The sequence below is a fragment of the Tigriopus californicus genome, chromosome 8 (genome assembly GCF_007210705.1).
Source record: "Tigriopus californicus strain San Diego chromosome 8, Tcal_SD_v2.1, whole genome shotgun sequence".
In the NCBI taxonomy this organism is placed as follows: domain Eukaryota; kingdom Metazoa; phylum Arthropoda; class Copepoda; order Harpacticoida; family Harpacticidae; genus Tigriopus; species Tigriopus californicus.
The window spans coordinates 10,763,907-10,779,915 of NC_081447.1; the positions used below are offsets into that span (position 1 = coordinate 10,763,907).

Consider the following 16,009-nt stretch of genomic DNA (forward strand, 5'->3'; position numbering starts at 1 on the left):
CCTGTTTATGACTTCAATTCTATTTGAATGTATTGTTGCCAAAACCCAATTCTACACGAGAGATACGTACATATTGCAAAATTAGTATTACCTTTTTTGGCACCCACACCGGCCGCAATGTGCTTAGTCCGTGGAGACTGGAGAGTGAGTACTCGCTATGATTTGAACAGGATCCTTTCAGAACTGATTAGGGGATCATAACTGAGAGCAAAACAAAAAAGGTAGCAAGATGATTGCGAGCGATCAACTTGAAAGATCGACAGATATACTATTCCATCTCCAGTTCAGGTGGTGGTTCTCTGCGTTATTTTTTATAGGCAGTTCATGTACAAAAGGGAAAATCTCGACAAATAGCATGTCGAATCAGCCGCTTTGTTCTCGGACATTTATGTGGTCAGGTATTATAAAGCTGGTCCCTTGAAATCAGAGAGGAATGGATTTAAGAGATGATAGCAGAGTGAAGAGCAGGGGTGGTGGTAGAAGTAGTACTAGTAGCAACCACCAAATGATAATTACCTTTCCTCATGGGAAATGTTCTCCTCACCTCGAAATATCAGGCTCACTGAGAGATTAGCCACTTTTGAAGCGTTCACTTCTAACCCGCACCTTGGACCATGACGGGCGATGAAGGCCCAAGTTGGGAATGTTTTAGGTCCATGAAAACAATGCACAAGTTTCAGGATACCTTTGATTGGGCCAAGAATGAGTCATCAAGAAGCCAAGCATCATTAGGCTGCGAGACTTCAGAGATTAAAGAACTATTAATTTCCCTCTCCAAATACTGGCTCAGTGCATGCAGGTGAAGCGCATTCTCTAACAGCGGGAATACCACGTTTGTGTGCTGACCTTAGTGAGACTACTGGGCGAACGATTGGAAATACCTACTCGAGTGCCCTGTCTGTCATTAATCATCTCACTACTTCACGTATGTCCACATTCCTAGCTTCTGTGTTTATTATAGAGATTGAGAGCAGTCACTTCTTCTTTCACAAGGTACAAGGGATTAGCCACTATTGGCTTAAAGCACCATACGCATAAGATTACCAAAAGTGTTGACAAACCCGTCCAAAACTTGTGCGTTTCTTTAAAGGTCCTTCAATCCTTTAGTCAAAATAGTTCGTACATCCTTGTTAAGGAAGAGTTTAGTATGCCTCCCTTTTTCCGCCTTCAATTGGTGTGTCAGGTTTGACTCTAGTACTTTAGCATGAGCAGTGCTTTAATCAAAACAAATCATGAGACGACAAAAAATGCCCATTATGCTTGAATGCTCTATTATTTGAGAGGCAGGCCTTTCTTTTCTAGAGCTCGACCGAACCGCAGCCATGAACCATGGTTGAATGTTGATAGATAGCACTTAAAGCGGTTATCTTAATAAAATGGTTCATTGTACGAACACGATAACGAAAGGAACTGATTTTAACGGGTTCAAACTTCTCAATAATAATGCTTGCGAGTTGGAGGATGACAAGACAGAGAGGAACTCGTAAAATCTAGGTCCAGAGTAATGAATTCATCAACGAACACGCCGAGTGAGAGAGATACTGCTTAAGTGAGTGAAGGCGTACGTGAAAGGGCCTAGTTGGCAAATGAAGATTACAAGCCATTCCTCGAATGTCTTGATCATTTTTTTCCAGTTTATGGAATTGAGATAGCCAAGATTTCATCCCAAACAAACTCCAAAAGCAGCCTAATCACGCCCCAACCACTTCTACCAATTTCAATCTTGAGCCAAGCCACTCTGGGATGAGATCTTGAATTCACAGATGGAGATAATAATATGAGTATCATCATCATCACTGCCACCGCCACTACCACCACTAGCATTCTCAGCATCGTCTCGCAGCAAAGATTTCCGTCCAAGCTTCATTCCCTTTTTGATTCGAATGCAGCGAGGCTTCCACGCCAGAGCAAAAGTGGAAAACCACTAATTCAGATCCCATCCTGATAAAAGCATGTATGAATCATTCAATATCTTGATCTAATCTGGACGTAATAGACCAGAGTAAACAGCTCAAAACTAGGCGAGGCTAATATTACCGACCGTAGATACGTACAACTTCGCATTGGGCTATCATCATGCGACAACGATGAGGCAGATCCAGGCACTTCAGTCTCGGGCTTGGCTGAGAAAAATCTGCTACCATACCAGGCCCAGCCTTTTTCTTGCTACATTCGGTCTGTACATCGTGTAATAAATCGGTGGAGGTTGGATATTAACACTAAAAGTCCGGGGGCTGACCTCGCACGTTGGATACAGTGGAAAACATGGGCACTCGAGTGATTCCAAAGGGTTAACGAGTGTGTTAATTTCGAAGATACAACTCGATTAGGAGTTTTGAGCATCAGCTTGGGAGATTGATCTCCAAACGCACAATCCATTAGACTAAAGAGCATCCACCGCTTTTTTTCCTGACACAATTTCAAAGTAGATTACGAAAAAAGCGAAAACAAAGAGATGGGCATTAGCTCATTTTCATCCGACTGAACGCTCAAGCAGGTGGTGGCAGGGGGGGGGGCGAAAGTGAGTAAATTACCCTGAGGATTGCGCATTAACTGCTTCTGTGTGACACTGACGGTGATAAGGCGCCGCCAAAAAATATGAGACCATGGGCTACAGCCGTTATAGAGCAGAAAAAAGAGGCAAAAAGGTGAGTGAATCTCCCAAAAAGATTAATCATAGTCGCTCAGGCAAAGGATTTGCTTTGAGTTTCAAGCAATACACTGGGACACGATGTCATATGGAGCCATTTACGAGCCATAAATACGATTAGGGATGCTTTCCCAAGATACATGGCGATTACACAGGGAATGGATGCTGAATCGTCGGCAGAGATTAGTTTCTCATCTCATCCTATTTTCTCGTAATAACATGAAACAATGTTGGATGGTTGGTGCTAGAGGAGGATATGGTTGATAACTACTCTGATATTGGAGGCGACTGTGGCGCAAAGTTCTTGATCAGCCGAGTTCCTTGGAGATGTCGGCGGGTTCGTTCTCCAGGACTATCAAGATTAAATCGAATCTGCTTGCACCCACCGCAGTGCTAGTCATGTGGCTGAATATGGAATGATGTTGGAAATTGAATACTGAAATGGAAAAAGGAGTCACCCTCGGTTCTCCCTCCTTCTCCTCCTCCTCCACCTTCTAGTTCTGCTCCTCCTTCTCCTCCTCGTCTTCCACATCACCATAAACCCAAGCAAGCAAACAGCCCAGCCCAGTCCGCTCCTCTATCTCCTTGGGATCAAAGAAGGCGACAATGAGTGGAGAAAAAAGATCATTGTTTACACCGCTTGGAAGAGGCTTGATTGACTTGAAACGTGCACTGGCGGAAATTCACTCAGTTTGTCACCATGTTCAAAGTCGTTTCACGTCAAAGAATTCGAAGCCACGCGGATCATGTCCAAGAAAAGGACTGCCCGGTGCCAACGGGTTTTGTTTACTTCTTAGCTGTGTGTAGACGGGCGTGTCAGGGTCACCAAACAATTTGATGAGTGCGACAATTCATGCCCAAATGCTCAAGTCATCAAAAATCTCAATCTTTCTCTCACTCTGGGTGTGCTCGCGCGGTTCCAAAACAAAAGGATAAATGCAATGAAAATTCATCCCTCAATCGCCTTGAAATTGAATTTGGATTTGCCAATGTGCGTGCTCCGTGGCCCTTTTTGCCACATCGGACATGACCATCGCCGTCATCATCACCATCATCTTCATGGCCATCATCGTCAGCATCATCGTGGTCCTGATCAAACCGTTGCATTAAGACACAACAAACTGATGGCAGATAGATAGAGAAACACGATCCAAAAGGATCATTCTGAGTCTTGAAAAGTTGTCCAACCTAGTTTTGAGCTAAGCATGCTGCCACTACTTGTACTTACTTCTGGATTGACTCTACCGGGACTCTATTATGGAACCCAATTTCAGTGACAATGTTCATGTGACAAGCGGATCATGACTCATTGATAAATTGGCTCATTCTGTATTAGGTATCTTGAAGGACTCGGCAATGATGTCGACTAAGAAGATGGAGAAGGCTCTGTTTCGCACCCCGGTTCTATGAATATCATGAATACTAATCAATTCTACTATATTTTGGGCCTCTTTTGGCGTAAACGTTTGGGCTTTTAATAACACCATGAGAAACCTTGAGGCCAAAAATTCTGAATTGCCCCCGGATTTTCCGCGTTTTAATTTTGGTCACCGTTCTCTTCGCTCGTGCTAATGAATCTGATTAAGGTTTCTTCATCGAGGTAAATCCTTTCACTAGAGAGTTATCTTTTGTCCCATAACCATTTGCTTCTGTAAATCCTAAAAGCTCCATAGAACTAGGGGCTAAAATGTCGCTTGCTGCGTAATATGTACATCTACATACAACGTCTCAAACAAGATAGGTCTTCAAAAACCAAGCTCCTAATCGATTCGTCTTTTGAAAATACAAGCTTATTATAAGCAGTGCTGGCGGCAAGATTGTCCATTGAACTGTTTCGTACGAAATACTGAATGATAGCTCCAATGGATGGAGCTGATTCCCTCTTAGTTGCACGTGCCCCGTTTATCTCTTTTGTGGGTATTGTGAATCCTAGCTAGGTTGAAGTGCCCTTGCTGATTTACCTTCGTTTGTCAAATGAAGATCTGCTCGGCATTTAAGACGAACGGCCTGTTGTAATTATCTCCCTCGAAGTTGACTCAACGCATACGTTGGCTACATACGTATGCATTGTGCACCCGATACACGTATGTACATTTGTATGCATTTCATGTCTAGGATGGTTAGGAGGTTGGTTGGCACACACACTTCGTATCAGTATTAGCTGGTACTATAAGCCTTTGGGAAGTAGGGTGCTCTATTGTTATTGGTGGTGTCATTTTCTTACTGAATCGTGAGGTGATTCTTTGAAATATATTCATGAGAGTAACTTAACATAATCGTCGTTCAGTCGACCCTCGACGTCATCCATTGTTCCCAATAAATAATCGGCAACTTAATGTGAAAATTAAGACATGTTGGTTGAATTTATGCGCCTAATATTGTTTTGTATCTTATCACTCTCACCATGGTTTGGAAAGACTCGTTGTTTGTACTTTACTGGCAATATGATCCTCTGTTGCTACCAAATCCATCATAAAGGTGTCCAACTCGAAAAAACAAAGGAAGATGAGACCCTGTGTGAACCAGTAAACAGCGTTTTCCAACTAAATATGATGAAAAGGATTCAGAGAAGCGCCCAGAACTTGTCGAGGATTCGTGTAAACGTTTAACAGTAATTTCCATCCTTCTCGGATACAGGATAAATCACCAACAACAATTAGCTGTCCTTCGCGCGAAGAAAACTTCCTTGCAACAGGGTGCAAATAAGCACTTTTCTCGGCCGAGAGGTGAAGTGAAGAAATAACGACCGTGTTCAAAGTAGAAGCCCACGCCCAAACAGGAATATCCATCTCCTTCAGTTCATATCGTGTTCATTATTAAGGGTATGTTTTTCCTTGTGCTTTTTCACGTTTTTGAGGTTAAAGCCGGTTGGATCAGAAAGAAAAGCCGATCCTTAAGGCTGACGTGAATTGAACAACAGCGGCATGCGAGTTGCAAGAGATTAAGATTGCATTGGTTAGCTGTGCTCTGAAAAATGCCAGGAGTACGTATTTCATACATTTGCTGCTGGGTGCACTCGACAACTTGATCCAGCGTATTTTATTGGTGGTCGTGACTTCCAAGGCGAATTTTAATTTCTGTCAAAATACAAATTTTGTTCTACTCAGAGCCTTAACAACTTAATTACCTTACACGAACTAGAGGCAACATTGACAACCCCATGATTCAAAAAGGGAGGAGAGTGTAGCTTGGCAAGACAGTCACTCAGTTACTCCAAGTCTTCGAGCAATATTGGCAGGAGTAGTCTACGTAGTAGTTGGAACACAGTTGCTCCATCCTGTCTCTATCCAAGTATTTATCTGTCCAATGAATTTGCATATACGGCTTGGAGAGGGTGTTGTCCCTTGTGTCTTGGCGTTGCAATTGTCTCACTCGTTTCGGCGATTGAAATGACAAGCCAAGGCACATGTGATACTATGCGTGTGCACATATTCTATTCTCAGGTACGTACGTACATACAGTACACACTGAACGGACTCAAGAATTCGATCTGAGAGGAAAAACTCCCGAGAAGGATGACCACCTTGGGGAGTCTCAGGCCTTCGTGATGCCCTGTTTGATTCAAGGTCAAGCCAGGAAAGCGGACAAACCACAAATGCAATATCATTACGTTTACCACGGAATGCCTAGGCTCAGTTAATATAAGTACCGTGTATGCGTAAACATACAGTTGGCCTAATGCGGGGACGTCTTGGTGTTGTACCCCGCACTCGAGAGTGATTTGGGAGGCTTTTTAATGGTATGTTTACCATTACATCTGCTGAACACCAAGCTTGTGAGTAAGTGCGTGTGCGACCTGCCCAAATAGGCCCTTTTCACTTTCAATGGTAACACCACCACCAGCACCGCCAACGCCACCGCCAGCAACAAGAGCAACACTAACATCAGAAATGATTCTCTACCACGTACGTGGTATGCTAAACCGGTTCAGTTCAAGGTGGGGTTATTATGTCTTCATGGAATGCACTCAAATGGACGGCAAATGCACTGGGAGCCAAATGCAACTTTGAAAATGTATCCAGGATTCAAATTCATTCCAATTAGCGATCAATTATGTTCCCGAAACAGACACACTGAGTCTGTCTACCAATGAGTGATTTGGCATTGACTACCGGGACAACGAATGTTGCTGACGATGAAATCATTTGATAATGCACTTATACATACTAGGCCATATTGTTATCGGAATGGCTCTAAATGCACTCACTCATTTCTTGCGTTAGTCAGATGGTAAAATATTCTCACATAAGGCAACGCGTTCGTTCAGTCTTTGTTTATTGGACCCTAAAGCAAAGATAACTTCATTCCATGACCCTCGTAGTAGTAAGTGCACAGGAGGAGTGAAATCTTAAAAATGTGCATTGACAAGTCTCTTCTTTTATGTTCTTCTAGCGGACTTACAAATGACTCGCCCCCTTTATCTCATCTCGTTTTAAAGCTCAAGATGTCAATTGTGAGTCGTAGATAGAAAGTTGTCACGACAAAGCGGCGAAAACAAAAGTGCCTTTCTTCGTTTTGTCTTCTTTGGGATTAACTTCTCAATTTGGAGCAAGTCTATCTGTTTGTGAGTGTGGAAGTGCTGAGCTCAAGCAAGTCCACCACTCTCTCTCTCACACACACAATGGAATCATTTTCAGGTGGTGTGATGTCAGCTCTTTCCAGCGCTCCTCTCAAATTGGTGGTATAGTGGTAACAAAGTTAAGAAAATGATTTATTTCGTGCAATTTGTCTCAATTCCTTCCCCGTGGTTGGCCCCTTACTGTCCGGGCAAACCTGGCCAATCTCTGTTCAAGCCACGACTCCCCTGGTCGACTTGGATCTGAAACCCTTGAAACCTCGGACGAAAAGTAGGTCTTGTCACCTTCTTTTTCGAAATGTTCTGGCAGATGGTGGATGATGAATCTAGAACGCCAATTCATGAATCTAATCCCGAAACCGTCAGATTTGGAGGAGAAAAGAGTAAATAAGTGCCACCTAAAATGCAATCATCTCCATCTTCTGCACTGATCCTCATCCAGGATAGAGTTGCTCATCAAACGAACAAGTCGAGGGAAGCGAAGGCCATCCTTCCGTTTTTATTTCGGAGGAAGTACCAAAGCTCACCATGAGTGTGAACAACAGTCCGACCTCATCAATATCCAACTACATTTCCCACTTCCGAGTGATTTGTCTGGTCTTATGATTAAACCACTCGAAATGGAAACGATTTTTCGAAGTATTCGCCTCCCATTGGCTCTAATTAGGTATCTTGAATGCTTTAAATGCTGAAATGTTTTTGAAGCCGTCTTGGCAGAATGTCTGTCATGTCATGAGATCATAACCATGAGTAATCATTGAAACGTACGTCCTTAACAGCCTGAAATTATCAGTGAAGTTTGCATCGGCTCATCCTTGACTCTGCCTTTGGTCAGCACAACCCATGAGGCAAACCTACCGAAGTGGATCATCCGATCAATTGCCACCACTCTTCTAGGTCCAATCCAGCCACTGACTACCGAGTTCAAAATGGCCTGGACACTTTCGACATTTTTAAAGACCATTCGGAGTAATTATTTGTGCTTAACCTTTCACTTCTCCTCGAGCAGATCCATCCCAAGGAGAGTCACTGAAGGGAAGCCACTCTTTTCCTCGATGAAGGTCTTGTCGTCGACAAATTTTTCGAGCTTCAATGACCAGAAAGGTATCCCTGAGAAACCTAAAGTCACACCACCTAAATGGTCAGAAATCAGTAAGAATTTGAACGGACAAACTTGTTTCAATCTAGGAATGGAGCCCGACCGGCTCCGTGGGGTCGAAGCTCATTTCCCCATTTTGTCGAGTTTGAAGGTGGGCAAACTCAAAATTTGTTGATTGAAATTTCCTCTTTTTCGGTAAAGGCATTTTGCACAAAAGATCAAGGTAATTGTAAATCGACATGTGTGCATGATGTCCCGTCTACTATGTGATGTTGGTCAATCAAGAGCAATGATTGGAGATAATGTAACTCCGATCCTAGGTTTTCAGTCTCATTGTGAGTTTTCTTGGCTTTTGATCAAGACCTAAATGAGTTGTGATTAGAGCATTTTTTCCTCTCTACCCTCCTCCTGCTCGTCGTCGTCGGATTTCTTGCTTCCTTGCTTACTTACTTACTGACTGGCTGGTTGGCTTGTTTGGCATCCTATCTGCTTGCTCTGCTCTCGTCATCATTTCAATAGGGATCGTCGCTTGGGTGTTCATGATCATCCATCATGTTTTGCAATCAAACTCAATCACGACATTGTCAACGTGTACGCACTACTCACTCACATACTTACGGGGGGGGGGGTTCTTGAGAGTTCATCTTTGGATTTCTACGTTCTCTGTAGTCTTCAATACCTGATGACGAGCATCTCTAACCATGGAAGTAAGTAAACCAGCATTGTGTCGAGTGGTATTGTCAGCAACAAAGAGAGTGACTGGGTTCGAAAACACATCACGAGGAGTGTGATGGCGATCATGGTTGATTGATATTTGGTCACGGGTAATTAAAACCATGAAGTAAGACTCGAGGATTTGGTTCAGGTCCGGCAAATGGGCCTCAACGCTTGAGCACTTCTCGTGTAACAAGTTCAAGATCATCTTTACCATGGTTCTCTGAGCAAGTCCTTTTGCACCGTGTCCAACCAAACAGAGCAACATTGGTGACAAAACCATCTTACGTAGGTACAACGGAAGGTCCAAAAGCCCGACCACCAATCGTGCGGAACCTCGAACGATGAGGCCGGGTTTTCTTTGGGAATTGTAGCGCAAAACAAATTTGATGTGTTTTCCCACTATATCCTGAGCAACTTGTGACCCGGAAGTTATGCACCTCTGCAGAGGTGTTTTAGTCATCATTAAGTCATTGAAAAATCATTTGAGGACTACACAGAGATTGAGATTGAGAGAAAAGTGAATCATCTCGCACGATGTACGAGTAAATAGCCCCCTTTACGAAGTACTGTTAGGGTGACAAATTGCTAGTTCAATAGGCTACCTTCACAATCCCATGAAAGTTACAGACTGAAACTTAGCCCTCTTATCGGTGTGTCAGGCAGGGTCTGCCGGAGCAGCTGTTGCGTTCAAGTCTGCTTTCATCATTAGAGTTGTACAAGTGAGCGTGGACTAGTCCATTAGAGGAGGGGTAGGCATGAAACTGGATGGAGAAGAACAGTTATCAATTATAGAAATCACTCTGGTGTCACATTGACATTGGAAGCAAGTCTTGGACCGTGTCGATCGGAGGGACGAAGTGTGTCTCGAGTATCACTGATTGCTGCGCGGAGTGGATGGACGTGATCCAGGCTTGACCAAAATGTAAAGCATCCTCCTGACAGTGTTTATGACTGACAATTTGCGCTTCCTCCATCCACGATGATTCCTGTCTAATTACCGGTAATGAGAAGTCACTTTAAAAATCTGAACGTTCTAAAGACTGTGAAAAGCAGTCGTGTCAAGGATCCTTCTCTCTCGGTTAGCTCGGTTAGCTCGGTGTGCTGGAACGTGTCGTTCAGACAAAGGTTTATTATGTACTGTGTTTATGAACACAAGCACATCGATACTAAACAATAATTGCGTGCAACCAAATACATCCACCAAAAGAAGTCATTGCTCTTTATGCAGCTAATACGTACAATATGTACAATATGAACGCATTGATATTAATAATGCCTGTTGGATTTTTCTCCGCTCCGCCCCTCACTTTCCTTCGTCATCATAGGGAAAATATTTCAAAGGAAAGTTCTCTGAGGGTTTGAGAGCTTCAATATTGCTTTGGTAGCTTTCACAAACATCTGTTCTGAACCTAAAACAAATCCCGGCCTCAAAATTGAAAAAGAAAAAGCTACGCACTTCTATGAGAGAAGCATGGCGTAGATTTTGCGTGTGAATGAAGCTGGATTCAAAACAATCACCATGATGACTTTGAAGAGGTTACCTTCGATTGATCAGGGTTGGCACGAAATGATTCTGACTTTGACCCTGAATAACTCAACACTTTTTACTGAGTGACTGAGTAAACGTAGTGTAGTAGTAGTAGGAGTAGTAGGAGAAGTAATAGTACTGCAGGAGTGGCAGGGGTTGATACTAGTTGTAGTAAGCCAAGGGTGCGTCGTAATGCTGACTTCATTTGATCGTCTAAAGCTCTGATCACTCACGTCCACATGATGTGTTAAAACAGATTCCCTTCCGAGAATAATCCAAGCATCATTGTTGTTGATTTTAGTGGCTCCTTTTCGATTCACTACTGGAGTACTGCCTCCTCTACCACTTCTATTTCCATCACCACTGCTCGCTCGATCCTGGCCCAAAACCCGGTGATGCCAACACTACGACTTCTTTCCATGATGCAAATTTACCAACGTCAACGAGTCTCAGACCCCCCTTTACATACAGACATGATCATACCAAAGTCATGGTTAACCCAAGAAATGACAAATTTTGCCTTTCTTTCGTTGAAGTCTTGTTGTTGAATGAAGAAATGTATTATTGGTTGGATCGTACATCTAGGCACTTTTCTGCTCCTTGTGCATGTAGTCTAAAATCTACCAATGTTGTTTTCTGCTTGGAATGTTTTGGTTCGGGGTAAAGGTAAATGTACGAGAGGCACTCTGACGGTTTTGGTTTGATTGTGTGCTCAGATTTGCGACTGCCAATATTTGCTATTACCTCCACCACCACCACTACCACTACTACCACCACCTCTATCATCTCCTTGGCTCCCTCTCCCCGAGTATCACTGGTTTCGAAGTCGAAAATCAACGAGGATGACGACGACGACGACGACGACGACGAGAGGGATGATGATGATGCCTTTCAGGCGAATTGATCTAATCTCCTGATACAACCTTGATCTCACGTTGATATTGAGACCAAGTTAAATTAGTTGATGATCACCCAGGGTAAACATTGACTCGACGCTTGCTTACTCTCAAGTGGCTGGCTCGTCTTTCCTTCTTCCCGCTTTCCCACTTCCGCTTGCTTCTCAAAATCCGGACTTTCACCCAACAAGTTCTCCAAAGCCCCCTCCCCCCAAAATTACTACAACTGGCAAATATCCTCGGTTTCGATGTGTGTACGTATGGGTCGTACCCGTCTTACCCATATACGCACATGTACACATGTGCATAGGCTTGCTGCTGTTCAAATGATTGGCTATCGATCGACTTGGCGTATGTATGGAGAAAGAAAATTAATTACATGCTAACTCTCGTCCATCAATTACTTTGCCACTTGGCTTGAGAGTCAAATGACTTGCAAAACACGGGAGAGCAAAAATGCCGCCAAAAAATGGGATCCTTCCCTTCCATCCTCCAATCCTCTACCGACTAGTATGTAGGGACGTGCGTATGTCGTATGTAGCCTTCAATGATGCGTTACTTTGTTGCGGGCTTCGTTGCCAGCTTCCTGTTGATCTCGTCTGCAGTCTCCTACTTGGTCGGGCTTTGATTGGGCTCAGGTTGGGACCAAAGAGACGACAACGGGGAATGCTGAAGAACCCGGAGGATCCTATTGGTTTCAATTCGGAGAAGCATCAAATCAGAACTGGCGGCTCTCGATTCTCAACTCAATTTGTTGTTGAGCAGGATTCAACCAAAATCCGGAATTTCCCCCCACGTGATGGAAATTGATCCGGGAAATGTAGAAGAAAAATATCAAGATCAAGCCAAAGCTTATTCTCTTGATTGGAAGAACACTTGACTGAAATGGTTGGAGCAATCAGATTATATGATCAATTCCAGACAACCGTTGTCAGGTTTTTCTCTCGCTCTCTGTTTCTCCTTCCCCTACTTCGAGAGCCTCAAGAGCACTCACTAACTTAATTAGTAATTAAATGCCCAAATGGCTTCCATCTTGGGAGGTTACCTTCTCTATATGTAGGACGTGCAAAGTTGATTGAGCACCTCTCTTAAAAAATTGCATTTGATATTGCATCTACGTACGTACGTATCGATCTATCCAGCTATCTATCTATACGAGGTGCGCCGAGAATCGATAAGCAATATCCAATCTCCACATTCTTTAGAATCAGCACCAAATAGGCATCTCAGTGCGGGCATTAAACTCAGAAATCAAGTACCGAAACAGGGTGGCCAACAACGCCCTTGGCTCGCTGAAGATGACAATGTCGCCAATGCTGTTGTCGTTGTTGTTGTTCAAGAATGTCATGTTCTAGATCAAATGTATTGATAGCCAATCCAATGGCATCTTAATCTTTCTCACCCTCGGATTCCAAGCAATCCAGATCATTTTTATGAGGCCAAGCAGTGCATTTTTAAAGAGTATATGGCTGTAAAGGGTGTCTTTGGACTGCTGTTGTCATTAAAACAATTGTTCGTCATTCTACACGATTTAGAATCCATCCCTACATGCAAACCAACAACAAGAAGAGCATGGCACTGTGAAATGTATATCAATGGTATAAACAAACCCAACCTAATGCTAGTTATGCAAATATCAACGTGCCAGTTGAATGCATAAATTGATACCAAAATCGAGACGATGACCCAGTATTGAAAATGGTATACCAATGAAAAAGAAAAGTCATCTTAGGTCCATCCATCGCAATCCATGAGTCACAACAGTGTACTGTATTGAGGCGGTGGCGCTTTTTATGCTCCAGAAATGAGAAACACGTTTGTCCATGTTTGGACACCGTCAAATGCATAAGAGGTCTATTTGAGGTGCACTCCCAGTTGGTGCCAATCCGTCAAAGGCATGGAGGCAAACCAAAAAGTTTGAAGCAGTTGAGGGCTTCCGTCTTGGACTGAACGCTTGACTTCAAGCAATGAAACGAGTCGCTATCCTGATCTGAAGGTTGGAAAAAAAGCACGCCGACAATGTCATGAATGATGACAGAAACCCTGAGATCGATACGTTTAGATGAGTGTGTCGACCAAATTACTTCGGTTTAGACGGGTTGTAATCTGTTGGAAGAGTCTTGATATTTGCATGGACCAAATAATTATAAATCTTCTTCAGTGGAACTCTCATTCGCTTTTCGGTACAAAAAATAGTTTTCGTATGGCTAACTTTTCATTTTTTTCGCAAAACAACTCGTTTCAAATCGGCCTATCGTCGTCCATCCTGAGACTCTAAATCATCTGGTCCGGCCACGTGTTTACGACGCTCCCATGCTTTCGATAAGGTTCCAAGTCCTTTGCAAACAAGTGCCAACTTCAATTAAGCATATGCAGAAATGGTCAATTTACAAGCCGTTGGCAGGCTGAATGTCCCGAACGTAAATTTGCATCCATCCATGAATGGGTTGGGGAATATTGCATTCCATTCAGAAGTGTTAACAGCCAAAAGGCATGTAAGATAGAGCATACACTGCTGAAGGCTTCCAGGGCATTCACTTGGATTTACTAAGCTAGATTGACCATTGACGAGGAATAATCAGCCAGTATTTGCATCTGTTTTGGATTTTGGAAAAAGATGGATTTGGTTCAAGGCCAAGATCAAGTACGCTTAATTGGTTTGGAACGAGCAACCTGGGATACTTTTTTCCGGGAAGAATATGTCATGGAATTGAAATGCCAAGCCATCCTGGAGGATGGGGAAAGTTCGTCAACGATGGAGAAGGAAGAAGAAGAAGAAGAAGGGTACATTGAACAAGTTTTTCATTGATCCATATACAGTCCCTGAAAAGGTATTTTTTGCTTAAAAGGGATCTGAACGTCCATTCGTCAAACAGTTTTCCGAATTGTTTCCATATCAAGTTACCTAGTAAATTTTTGAATCCGACTTTGAAAGTAGAAGCTAAACAAAACGCTCCGTTGCAGAGGATTGGCTTCTTGAAAGATCTATGACATGAATGCCTTAATCAAAATATCCACCGCAAAACATCGTGAGGACTTGGTCGAGATTCCATTCAATAAACCCGACGGTTGTATATCATCCTCTGTTCCGCATGTACGTACATTGTTGTTCGTACCACATACCACATACGACAACACTCTGAAACTCGACGAGGTTTGTCCCCGCCATCTTCTTATATCCACCAAGTTTAACGTTGATTCCAAGGGAGAGACTTGAACGCTCGGTACAAAGTTTCCAACTGGAGTTTGCCAGTGATATCCCCGCATAAAAGGGAGCTCAAGCTTCTACTATGAATGGATGATTCAGTTGGTCACATTATTTGCTCGGCACAAGCCAACAATCGAGTTGTCGGTCTACTGTACATTTAAAACAAAATCATCTCGAATGGATAATTCAGCACACATTGATCACCCTGGCCATTGATCTTGGATAGACGCAAAACAATTCCGATGCTGAAGTAAAGGATTGCATTGGTGCTCGTGAAAGGCTCAAATATATCTCTGTAATGACCTTCAACATATTTTTTGCAGCAATCAGACATTCCCGGAGAGTGGAGAAGCTCGACGTGGAAAATTGCCAATAGTTTAGCACCAAATGCGTTGTCGTCTCGTAGAAAATGGACAACTTCCACCTCCATTCTTCGCAATGACGCTCCTCCACGTGTGTGTGATTTGCCAAAAATGTGAAGACACACGGAGACAGCCCAGGATGCAATTTTGCTCAACTTCAGGTGCAAACTCTTTTTTCTTGCTACGCTGACCAAACCACAAAATGCCTTCAATTACTCTGTCAGCTAAGACCGAAAGCACGTACGTGCGTACGTACATACATAAATTAGGTGCGTTTTTGTCAGCTTCTCATTCACACTCGGAATGAATTGATCCTTGCTCTTCAGAGTTTGACAGCTCTGATGTAGATATTGCCATGAAAGATCCCAATCCAAAAATATGACCTATGAGGAGGCTTACATCACAATCCAGACGAGGAATGTCTAGCTGATAGTCTTATTAGCTAACTTTTGAGGATGAAAAATCGATTTTGTAAGTGCTGAAGTACGACTTCAACGTTGGTTCCTAATGATCATGATCGTGGTTCCCGAGATGAGGAATCGTGCTAACCCGCATGATGCAGCAGCCCAACCCTAAAAAATGGGCTGTTGGCCGGGTGCGTGCTGAACTGAATAAAATCAAGTATTGCACGAAACACAAAGCGGCGGTACGAAGCTCGTTGGAGTCGTTGCCGACATTGATGACGATGATGATGTGATGCACACTACTGATAAAGAGATGCTATATTTTGGGTGCATTCTCAAGCATGATCTCCTTCTTCTCCATCTTCGTTCAGCCTCGCTAAGGCAAGAAGCTCTTTGTCTTTGGGTCTTAAAACGTTATGGATTCTAGCTATCCTCAATTCTCTTGGGTTAGATCTCAACCATGAAAGGGCAAGTACGGCTTCCAATATGTTTTACAATTGTTATTGTTATTATTCTAAAAGTAATGTTCGAACAATTGCACATTGACTTGATAGGCCAATCATTAGCGT

General features: G+C 43.1%; 1 protein-coding gene and 1 long non-coding RNA gene across 3 annotated transcripts in view; one reads left to right on the forward strand and one right to left on the reverse strand.

The window, feature by feature from the left end:
- Positions 1-16,009, reverse strand: part of LOC131885450 (nuclear receptor subfamily 4 group A member 2-like) — an 81,889-nt gene that overhangs the window by 35,994 nt on the left and 29,886 nt on the right. The window lies entirely within an intron of this gene.
- LOC131885460 (uncharacterized) lies at positions 6,963-7,856 on the forward strand. Its single transcript, XR_009373841.1, has 2 exons — positions 6,963-7,214; positions 7,288-7,856. It is a non-coding gene; the product is annotated as an uncharacterized LOC131885460 (long non-coding RNA).